The sequence below is a fragment of the Camellia sinensis genome, chromosome 3 (assembly GCF_055761805.1).
Source record: "Camellia sinensis isolate YWXY chromosome 3, ASM5576180v1, whole genome shotgun sequence".
Lineage (NCBI taxonomy): Eukaryota > Viridiplantae > Streptophyta > Magnoliopsida > Ericales > Theaceae > Camellia > Camellia sinensis.
In genome coordinates this window covers 188,508,046-188,519,790 of record NC_138963.1, presented here as the reverse complement: position 1 = coordinate 188,519,790, position 11,745 = coordinate 188,508,046, and the positions used below count along the sequence as shown (strand labels likewise).

Genomic DNA, 11,745 nt, shown 5'->3' with positions numbered 1-11,745 from the left:
TGAAAACAAACATCACCTAAGGGTTTAATAGCTATGGTGTTGTCAACTGTTTGCTAGGGTTATCCTTGGGTTATCCATGCATACCTTGTTGGGTGTTTGGCTATATTATGAGGGTTGAGTTTTGGTGTTGTTAAATAAGGTATATATACTATATTATTCTTATTTTTGCTCAAAATTATCAATTTTATCTAAGAATTTTACCCTTTGATTTCACACAAAGTGCAATGATAAGTTAAGATTTATTATGAATGTGAACCTTTCTATAAAGTTTAATCCTAACCTTCCATTACAAACGATTCCATGTTTCATTAAATTATTTTTGTAAGTAAGGATTTCATTACTAAAAAAATGTACAACGAATCCGATCACGGTTTGACTTCCTTGGATAGCGTCAATCGCTCAAGTGAAGAAAAAAAACTAATCTAAAGAATGAAGAAACCGTTACTGAACGAGAGCGAGTGAAGTGAGTAAGCCCCAGACAAGGGACTTGGGGATCCTGTTGTGCCTTTGGGCATAGCAGGCTACTGTGCTCCCTTGTGGAGGGTCATTCCCAACCTCTTTTGATAATTTAAATTGTTTATATTGTAGAATTTATCGAGTAGATTATTTATGTAAAAAATCAAGTTAATTGGATATTTGCAGCCCTATAACCAAAGCACATTTGTTTTTATAAAAATTAACAGTTAACATAACTTTCATAAATTTTTAAAAACAATTAAGACCTAATCATGGGTTATGAATATATGATTAACTTGATGTTTTACATGAATAATATTTTTAACGAATAATAATCCGAGTTTATGGATGAGTGTTGCAACTGCTGTGGATGCTGGCAGATCTACGGGTTGTATGGATGCTGGTAGTATGCTATTTGGTTTTTTTTGGACCCATTTTGTGGAAAACGCTTGTATTTATTTTTTCTGGTTTTGCCTTCCCTTGCGGGCCGTGCAAGGGAAATCTATTTTTTCTCTTGATATGTATATTTCTGTTTAGATCTTTAGTTTCTTCTCAAGCTTTTGGGGACTTCTTTAGCGGGTTGTATAGGGTTATTTGTTCCCTTTTCTTTAGGCTTCTATATGTTTATAGGTCTGTTCATGGTCCTCGTGTTCTCCATGGGGCCCATGAACATTTCTTTCGGATGCCTTATTTTGTTCTATATGTTTTGCTCTGTTTATCAGGTGGGCCCATTTCCTTTTGTTGTTTTGGATTGGTGTGCCATGGTGCTGCCCGTTTGTCTTTTGTTTTCTGTTTTCAATGTTGTCTAGCATTTTGTAGGGCCTGGGGTATGCCCCTTGTATTTGTATTCCTTTGTCTTTAATTTATGACTTACTTACCTAAAAATATTTAAAATAAATAAATAAATATTTTTAACGAATTTTACAATATGAACAGTTCAAATCATCGAAAAATACTTGGAACGAATTCCTACAAAAGGGCACAAGAGGCTGCTTGTAGCAAGGAGCTACCAAGGAGTGACTCAGTTGAAGCTTCAAATGTAGAGCTCGCGACGACTTCGATGCAAATGGCTATACCAACTTGTTGCAGCCATGCGGGAGGTCCAAGAGTCAGGAGAATTCCACTAAGGTAGGTGTGAGAGAATTCCACCAAGCTAGGTGTGAGCTCGAAATTCCCAAAATGAAAATATGCAGTATTCTTATACCAAAAGTGGACCAAGGCTTCAATCAAGTCCAATGGGTTAAAAAAAGAGCAAAGATCCTCTAGAGTGATTTTTTTCTAAAGTTTCTTAGAGTGTTACATTGTGTGGTTAAGATTTACTGGCAAATCACATCAATTTTTACCTATGAAGGTAAGCACTTCTATGCAAAGAAAATATGCTAACATTATGTGAAAACTTTTAATTTTAGATATTTACTTTTTCCATCACCTTTTCAAGAATTTCTTTTCATTTTGCAAATATTTGCTTAACAACAATTATTCTATTCTAAATTGTAAGGGTAAAATTTTTTGCCACGACATGATATGAAGTTAGCAGAGAGGGTTAACTATTTCCTAACATGAATACGTAGTGGTAGAGTCAAGAAACTAAATTAGAAGGGGCACTTATTAATTATAACTTTAATTTTTTTTTCCATAACCAACAATAAGAAGATAATAATAATTTTTAAGTACAAAAACTTAAATAAATTATTACAAAAATATTGCACATAAAATTTTACAATTAATTTCGAGTAAAATCGAAAGAAAGTATTGTGTGTAACTAGTGTATCATGGACAATGTAAAAAATTTATATATTTTAGTTGTAAGATAAATTACATAATGATAAGATAAATCAAATTGTTACAAAATTTGAGTAAAAATTTCATATAATAGTGATATCACGTCATTATTATATATGATATCACCAACCAATAATAAAGCAACATATGAATGATGAACTCTACATACAAATATAACTAATATTTTAGTAATTTTTACATATATATAGTGAGGTTAATTATATTTGCATATCAATAATAATAGATATTACTTTTATATTGAGATTTTTACACAAAATTTTCATACATAAAAATATAATTTGTTGTAGTCACTTCATTTTTAATAAAACAATTACTATTGTTTTCATAAATTTAAAAATGTCTTTGACATTTTATTCTAAATATTATTTTTGTTTAAAATTTTATTTATATACATATATAAAAAAAAAAAAATCCAGGGGGCACATGACCCCCCGATCACCATGTGGCTTCACCACTACATACATGACATGACCTGATAATACGAATATTAAACAGATTGGGTTAGTATCAAATCTGTATAACACGAGATTGACACAGATAACTTATATAATGAAGACTTAGTACACATTTTAATATTATTTCCACTAAAGAGTATCATGATATTTTTTGATCTCTTACATAATTACTTCAAATTTATTAAAAAGTATGTAAAATACAATTTTAAGTTTAATATAGATTTTGGTTTTGCTTTTAATTGAACTTAATGTTTTTTTTTTTGTCTATTATGTGAGTTAATCTAGTAAAAAATATAATAATAAAATATAATTTTTATAAATTAAGAAAATCAAATTAAGTTGAAATCAAATATTTTTATAAATAATTTCATTTAATAGAGATTAATTTCATTAAATTTAATTTGTGAAGAAATTTTCAATTTTTTTTTTCATACATTTGATATTTTAATTTAATAGTGAATTTTTTTGACATAACACGTTAATACGACACTATACACGAAGTAATAAATGGATTGTGTTAGTGTTAAGATAATTTTGACATGAATCCAAGATAACATGACATGAACAACAATGATTGAGACCCCTACAACCTCTTTTAGATTTCAACTATTGATGGTGTAAATTTTATATAGATATCAATAGTTGAGATTTAAAGGGGGTTGTGGGATCCCAAAAAGGAGAGTCCAGATCTTCTCCAGCCTTTCCGCCGGGTGATGGTCCAGATTGGGCCACGTCACCTCACTCAAAATATATGGCTCAGATCACCTTAAAAAAAAAAAAAAAAAAACCAAATTTCAGTCCTCTCTCTCATGGCTGTTTCTTGGATTATCCATGCCATAGCCATAGCTATAGCCATAGCTCTTGTTCTTCTTCTTCAACAACAATGTATTGTCCTTGCTGTTGTTTCAAGCAATTAACAAATGGGTCTTGGAAATTACATATTATTTCATTTTCTGTTTTTTTTTTTTTTACTTTGTTTTCAATTTCAGGTTCATATTGTGTATATGGGAGAGAGACGACATGATGAGACTGAACTCGTTACAGATTCACACCATGAGATTCTTTCATATATTCTTTGATCTTTGGCCTCTCTTTGGTGGAAGGGTTTTGGTGGGTTGGGTGGAGTGGTTGCCATTGATGGATTTGGAGATTTGCAGAGAAGGAAATTATGTGTTGAGTTTTTTTAAGAGTTTGAAACAGAGAGAGAAAGAAGAAGAAATAGAAAGGGTGGGAAAGAAGAAGCTCACAACTGCTGGTGAGAGAAAGGGAAGAAAAATAGAAAATAAGAATAGAACTAAAATAGTGTATATATATATATGTATGTATGCATGCATGCATCAAATGTAAAATTAAGAAGGGAGAGATGGGGAAAGGAAGAAGATCAAAAGCAGAGCCTCCATGGAAGATTAGTTAAGAGGGGAGAGAGGGGGAGAGAGGGAGGAAAGAGAGAGACGGCTTTCACGTTTTGCCTCAGTCTTTTTTTTTTTTTTTTAAATGTTGATCTGAGCTGTATATTTTGAGTGGGGTGACGTGGCCCAATCTGAGCCATCACTCGGAGGAAAGACAGGAGAGAACTGCTGGAGGGGATCTGGACTCCAAAAAGGATCCCAAGCGTTTTTGATGGTATCAGGATCCTCTAGGGTAATAACCCTGAAGTGATCTCCTAAAGTGAGAGATCCAACGGCTGAATCGTTTTGGTTAGTACGTTCAAAAAAAAAAAAAAAAAAAAAATTCAGCTCTGGTTCCAAATGACGAACAGGTTTCTGCAAATATAAAGCAATAGAGAGACTCTCTCTCTCTTCTCCTCAGCGGCCATGAAAGTAAGTTAAATAATTTCAAAAACATTTTTACAGATTATACTCACATTAAACAGTTCATTGCTGTTATTGGCAAAGCCATTCTCCATAACTCTTTCAGCTCTTCTACAACCTATATTCATAGAAAAGAAACAGAACACTTTAGAAATGGGTTATTAATCAAACTCTGTTTTTATGCTTGATTCACTGAAAAAGTAATAATAAAATTTATTTTAAATAGAATAAGGGTAAAATGAATATTGTTATACCTGGTTGGTTGTGGGGAGTTTGGGGAAGAAAAATTTGGGTCTTTGTCTTCCAAGTTGGAGATTGATTGAGAAATGAGTTTGAAGAAGATTGATTTTAATCAATAAGAAAACTGTTGACCCAACTTGCTATGTTTTGGTTTTGAGTCCTCATATTTTTTATGGGTAGTTCATGAACTTGGGAATAAAGAATAAGAACATGAACTTGGGAATAAAGATTAAGAATCAAAAGATTTTGGGTTGAATAGGAAGTAAAGGCTAAAAATGGAGAAGCATTGAATACAAGAAACAGAGGTTGTGTTTTTGAAATCAAACATTTTTTTTTTTTTTTTTTTTCAACTTACTAACCAAAACGACGTCGTTTTGGTTAGTTTTGTTTTCAACCGTTAGATTTCACACTCTAGGAGATCACTTCAGGATTCTTACCCTAGAGGATCCTGATACTTTTTGATGACCTGAACATGATCCTACCAAATTGACTATATGCTATTTATATATTAATATTTAAATATAAATTAAATATATCTTGGTTCAACAACCGTCGCTTTGGCCGAGTGGTTAAGGCGTGTGCCTGCTAAGTACATGGGGTTTCCCCGCGAGAGTTCGAATCTCTCAGGCGACGAAATGATGTTAAATAATAATTTTATTATTATTTATTTATTTTTTTTCAGTATTCACAGTTTTTTCTTGGAAGGGAAAAGTGAAAAAATAGTCAATGATATTTGAACCGGGGAATATTTGAAAGTATGTGAGTTTTGCAGCTTACTAAGCCTCCGTTTAGGTAGTGGGTTAGCTTTTTGACTTTTTAGTTTTTTTGGTTATTTTAGCTTGGGCTAAAAAGTTTGGTTTGGGAAAGATTTTTTGACTTTTTGACTTTTTTGACTTTTTTTGTGACAGAAGAGTGTAATGATTATGGGTTAGATGCCATGTTTTGTTTGTTGTGGCTAAAATAGCCTATTTTGTCTTTTGTGACTATTTTAGCCCTAACCTTGCTTGCCAAACGGACCCTAAAGAGATCAGGTGGTTAGGGGTTTTAGAAAAGCTCCATGTTTATGAGTTTTTTTTTTTCTAAAATCAAAACTAAGAAAAAATAGAAAAATCATTTTAATCGTCAATGTCCAATTTAAGAACTAATAATGTTGTAATGATTATATTTAAGTATCAATTTAAAAAATTTTTTTTTTTTGTTACACTGTGCATAGTTTAATGAACCCAGTTTTTCATAACTTATAATAATGTATTTATAACATATTAAAGGATATCTAAATTTGGTGAACGTATCATTACTATTTAAAAATAATCTCTATTAAAAAAGTTATAAATGAAAATTTGTGTGGACCAATTATTTGCGTCAATTATTCTTAAATTAAGTCTGATTGTCAATCGATTATCTCAGAGTTAGGATCTGCAAATGCGTTCACGGAGGATTTTTTTTTTTGGTTCCAAAAAAAAAAGAAAAGAAAAAGGTTGAACATTAGTCGAGTGAAATTCTTTGTCCTGCTTCCCACCAACCTAGTAAGATTTATGAGCCATGCCCTTTTTATTTATTATGTTCCTCGAGAAACATTTCTTATGTGAATAAATTAAAAATTAATTATTTAGGATTTGAGAAGAGAGAAGAAAAAAATTATGGGAATATATTTTCTGAGTACCAACACGTGGCCAAGGTGACGCCGACGTGTCAGCCGAGGTGCCACGTGTACCGGTTGTTATGCAGAGGTCATCTCGGATAGGCCGAGGTTACCTCTGAAGATATCGGAATCTGAGATAAGCGGATGAGGGGCAAGAGTCCTAGAATAAGAGAAGACTTCAGTTTGTGTTAAGATAAAACTCTTAGAGAGTTTATCCTAATCTTACTAGGAGTCCAAGATTAGCAGTAATCTTGAGTCCATAGAAGTTAAGCTTCTATTGGGACTAGATTTATGTTGGCTATAAAAGAGAGGCACCCCCATGGGTCTAAGGTATGCTTTTGGTACTTAAGCTTGTGAGTTTAGCACTTAATATATCTTTGAGAGATATACTGACTTGATCGTCGGAGTGCCCCCGGGTGGACGAACCACCGCCGAAATCTTCTCTTTCTGTTGTAGGTCAGCTAGGTGCCATCTATTCTGCCGGTACTTTCCAGCTGGTTACTAAGCGGGCAGTGTGGTCAGAAAATCACTCACACAATTTGGCGCCGTCTGTGGGAAAGAAAGGAGAATAGATGGCCATCATTGTACAAGATCAATGTATCGGAAACGACGAGTTTAGCAAAGATGGAGAATGTGTCGACATAAACGGAGTGAAGACCCTTCCAGAAGGAACGCAAAGACAGGGGGCATAGTGCTCCCAAGGAGATGACATTTAAGTATAGAAGAGCTCAGCCCAAGTGAGCAGATCCCGGATTCCAGATCCTGGATCCCGGATCCCAGAAGACAAGATCTCGGCCTAAATAAGTAGGTCCGAGAAGATAAGAGCTCAGCCTAAGTGAGTAGATTCCGGATTCCAGATCCTGGATCCCGAATCCCAGAAGGCATGATCTCGACCTAGATGAGTAGGTCCGAGAAGAGAAGAGCTCAACCTGATAGAGTAGATCCAAGATTCCAGCAGACAAGACCTCGGTACTTAAGCCCGAGAAGAGAAGAGCTCAGTGAGCAGATCTCAGATCCTAGAAGATAAAAAGAAAACATACAAGGTCAGACTACAGTTAGCCAGGTTGAAGACCTTTTATAAGGTCCACAAAAGAGCACGTGAAAGCCATGTAGGGGGCAAAGAGAAGAGAGATTATGTTTACCACTTGTTGAAATTTGTGGACAATTTACAAGTTGAAGTTAAACCGAAATTATTGTTTAACACTTGTTGAAATTTGTGAACAATTTACAAGTTGAAGTTAAACCGAAATAATTGTTTAACACTTGTTGAAATTTGTGGACAATTTACAAGTTGAAGTTAAACCGAAATCATTATTTAACACTTGTTGAAATTCTGTGTGAATTTACAAGTTGGTTAAACCAATATGATGTTTACCACTTGTTGAAATTTGTAGCAATTTACAACTTGGTTAAACCGATATGATGTTTAACACTTGTTGAAATTCTGTGTGAATTCACAAGTTGGCTAAACCGATATGATGTTTAACACTTGTTGAAATTCTGTGTGAATTTACAAGTTGAAGTTAAACCGAGGTCATATTTAACATTTGTTGAAATTCTGTGTGAATTTACAAGTTGAAGTTAAACCGAGATGATATTTAACACTTGTTGAAATTTTGTGTGAATTTACAAGTTAGTTAAACCGATATGATGTTTAACACTTGTTGAAATTTTGTGTGAATTTACAAGTTGGTTAAACCGATATGATGTTTACCACTTGTTGAAATTTGTAGCAATTTACAAGTTGGTTAAACCGATATGATGTTTAACACTTGTTGAAATTCTGTGTGAATTTACAAGTTGGTTAAACCGATATGATGTTTAACACTTGTTGAAATTCTGTATGAATTTACAAGTTGAAGTTAAACCGAGATGATATGTAGCGACCCTAATTTTCTTTAGTCATTATTTATTATTATTATGGTTATTATTATCTTATTTTATTTTTGACTTTATTAATTGTGTGGTCACATGAGAGTTAATGTGATATTTAATGGATTTAATGTTATAATTATTAATTGGGTGGTTACATGAGATTTAATGTGATATTTAATGAATTTAATGATGTAATTATTAATTGGGTGGTTACATAAGGTTTAATGTGATATCTAAGGCATTTAATGTTGTAATTAATAAATTTTACTACATATTATAGTTTATTAAGCTATTATATATTGAGATTTAGGTTTATAGTATAATATTATTAGGTTATACTAGCTCTTAGGTTATTATATATACAATAACATAGAAGTATTCAATTAGGTTTAGGAGATAAAAAAGAAAAGAGAGAGACCAAGTTGAGAGAGAGAGAGAGAGAGAGAAATCAAAAAAGACAAAGAAATGGGCGGCAGCAAGGAAAAAAGAGGAGAGGGAAGAAAAGGAAAGATTAAGGTTTTGTTTTGGTGACACTAGTAGTTTTCTAAATATTCTTTGATTTTCAATAAAGTATTGTGAGTACAAAATCCACTTCTCTTGATTTATGTTTAATTCTTGTTTTTTATCTATTTGTTTGATATTAGTTTGATTTTGAGTTTACATAAAGATGATAGATTAATTTTAATTATTTTGACTAGTGGTGTATGAAAAGTTTAGGGTTCTTAGATAATTGACTGATTTTAATTATTTTGTTTAGTTGTGTATGTAAGGTTTAGGGTTTTTATTGATTGGATTTAATTATTTTGATTAGTTGGGTATGTCAAATTTAGGATTTTTATATGGATTTATTTTATTGTTTTAATCACACTCATGGTTATATGAAATTTAAAATTAATTAGGAACCCATAGATAAATTCCTTATACTCCACCATGACTCCATGGATTGTTGTTTTATTTGAGTGATGGTGAGAAAGAGTGTATAAAAAAAAAAGTGAGGATTATGAGATTTATTTGAATGTCTTAAGCTCGGCATTGTTATGTTTATTCTCATGTGTGAGATGTTGTGTATATATATATTGTTGCCTCGTTATGAGCAGACGAGTGCTTTGATTTGCACGCGTATGTATATGCTAACCATCCGGGGAGTGTGAGTCAAACTCGGGACGATATCCCCGTGCAAGTTTGGCTTCGGAGCGGTGTTAGGTATACGGGAGGCACATGGGATATATGTGTAGGCCGGAAGGGGAGAGCCGAAGTGGTGGAGTTAAGGTACAAAAAAATTAATTATGAATTTATTAGTACAGTGTGTATGGTATTGTTATGTACATGATAAAAAAAAATAGTAAACGATCTTGATAAATTATGAAATTTGAGCAGAGGCATGCATATGTGATTTTGGACAACTTTTGTGTTGTACCTTTTTATTAAAAAGATTGATTAGAACTTATAATCGGATGACCTTGGTTATTGTCGGTTTGATTCATTTTGGTAATTCAGATTTTATAGGCTGTTTTAACCCACAAAACGAGCTCATTTTTATTGGTTTTGCATAAACTGAAGTAAAACATTATTCTGCACACTTTTCGTGTTTTGAAATTTTTCGAAAAAAATCATCTTAGGGCAGTTTTTTGTTCGTTTTCAGTTTCAGATTTTTCGATTGAATTCTGTCTAGATTTTTATATCAAGTTTTCTCTTAACCTGTTCAGTTTCTGTTAAATTCGTTCATGTTGTCTTTTAGGAAATTTGATTTTGTACAACTTTCGTTCTTTGAGTTTTGATCAATTCGAATTATTTAAGTATGAAACGGTCTAATTTTATATTTTTTTAACAAGTTACTTATGATTAAATTATACTAACGTTATTTGTTTTGCAGGATAGTGGGTCTTACTAACTTTTTATGCAGGGCTGACCCACCATATTTTTATTTCTATTTTGTCTATTTTATAATCAATTTATATTTTGTTGTGTACGGACAAGAAACTAAATGCCACCGTATCTCGGAAAACTACCCATTCGTCTCAGTGCAGTTGGAACTACTTGTCTTGTTCCGTAGTAAGAATTTAATATATTTTGATTTGCGTCTGGTAGACACATGGGTGTTAAATCTTGTACTCATACCAGTATACCTGTATACTGACCCGTTTTGTCTCTTGGCAACTTGGGTGCGTTCTGTTTGAGCGCAGCTGAGCTTCCTTTGCAGGATTAGTTGGGGTTACAGTGGTGACGTGGATTTACGATAGTGTTGAACCTGTCGTTTGAACTTCTTTTGTTTTATTGAGCTTAGGATTGATATTAGTCTATGTATTTATTATTCTCTTTATGACTTTAGTATTGGAATAATTTAGAATGGTTTGTAACCGTACTTTATTTAAGTTGTTTTGACTAGTTGTTGGCACTTAATGTTGAGGTATTTGTTAGTAATGAGATTATGGTGGATGGTTTAGTTGGCGTTTTAGTTTTTTTGTTTCACCCCTAGGATTTGGATGATGGAATATTGATTGGGGTTTAGTCCTAATTTTATATTTAATTGTTCAAATTTTGGGGCGTGACATGATATTTAACACTTGTTGAAATTCTGTGTGAATTTACAAGTTGAAGTTAAACCGATGTGATGTTTAACACTTGTTGAAATTCTGTGTGAATTTACAAGTTGAAGTTGAACCGAGATGATGTTTAACACTTGTTGAAATTCTGTGTGAATTTACAAGTTATAGTTAAACCGAGGTCGTATCGAAAGGAAGATGGTTTAACACTTGTCGAAATTTTGAGAAAAATTTACAAGCTGAAGTTAAGTCGAGGTTATGATAAAGGATAATGGTTAAAACACTAGTTGAAATTTTTGAGAAAAATTTACAAGTTAAAGTCAAGCTCAAGCAATATCTTCGTACTTGCCGAAACTACCAGGTTGTAAAAACTTGAAATATGGAAAACTGAAGTCTTGATAGAAGACATTAAGAAAGTGACAAGTCTTAAGCAACACTTGTGAAAATCTTTGTTACAATATTTTCAAGTGTTAGGACAAGGCCGAGATGAGCAAGATTAGAAGTTGTGACAGAGGTATTTTACCCGAAGAGATTGCACAGTCAAGGTGTACTTTGAAGACATGCAAATTATTCTAAGTGTAGAATCATACAAGAGCAGAAAAAAGAAGACATTCATTCAAAGAAGAAATTAGAGAAATGCATTTAAAGAAGAAAGAAGGCACTTCGACCTGAATATTGAAAAATAAATTATTCAGACTACAAAATGGCACGTCGGCCGGATTAAAAGCATACAAAAAAGGACAAAGTACAAGGTACAAGGTACAAGGAGTAAAAGAAGGAAACAAAACTACTCGGCATCAAATGGCAAGATATAGAAGATAGTTGGGAAGACTTCTCAACAGCCTTCTCGGCCTCGAGCTCAGCATCGATCTCCCGAAGAGTTTGATCAAAGCTCTTCTTGGTGATTGACACCTCGGAGT

The 11,745-nt window shown here is 32.8% G+C and overlaps 1 non-coding gene across 1 annotated transcript; it reads left to right on the top strand.

Moving 5' to 3' along the window:
* Positions 1–5,316: 5,316 nt before the first annotated feature.
* On the top strand, positions 5,317–5,398 carry TRNAS-GCU (transfer RNA serine (anticodon GCU)). Its single transcript has one exon. It is a non-coding gene; the product is annotated as a tRNA-Ser (tRNA).
* The last annotated feature ends 6,347 nt before the right edge of the window (positions 5,399–11,745 follow it).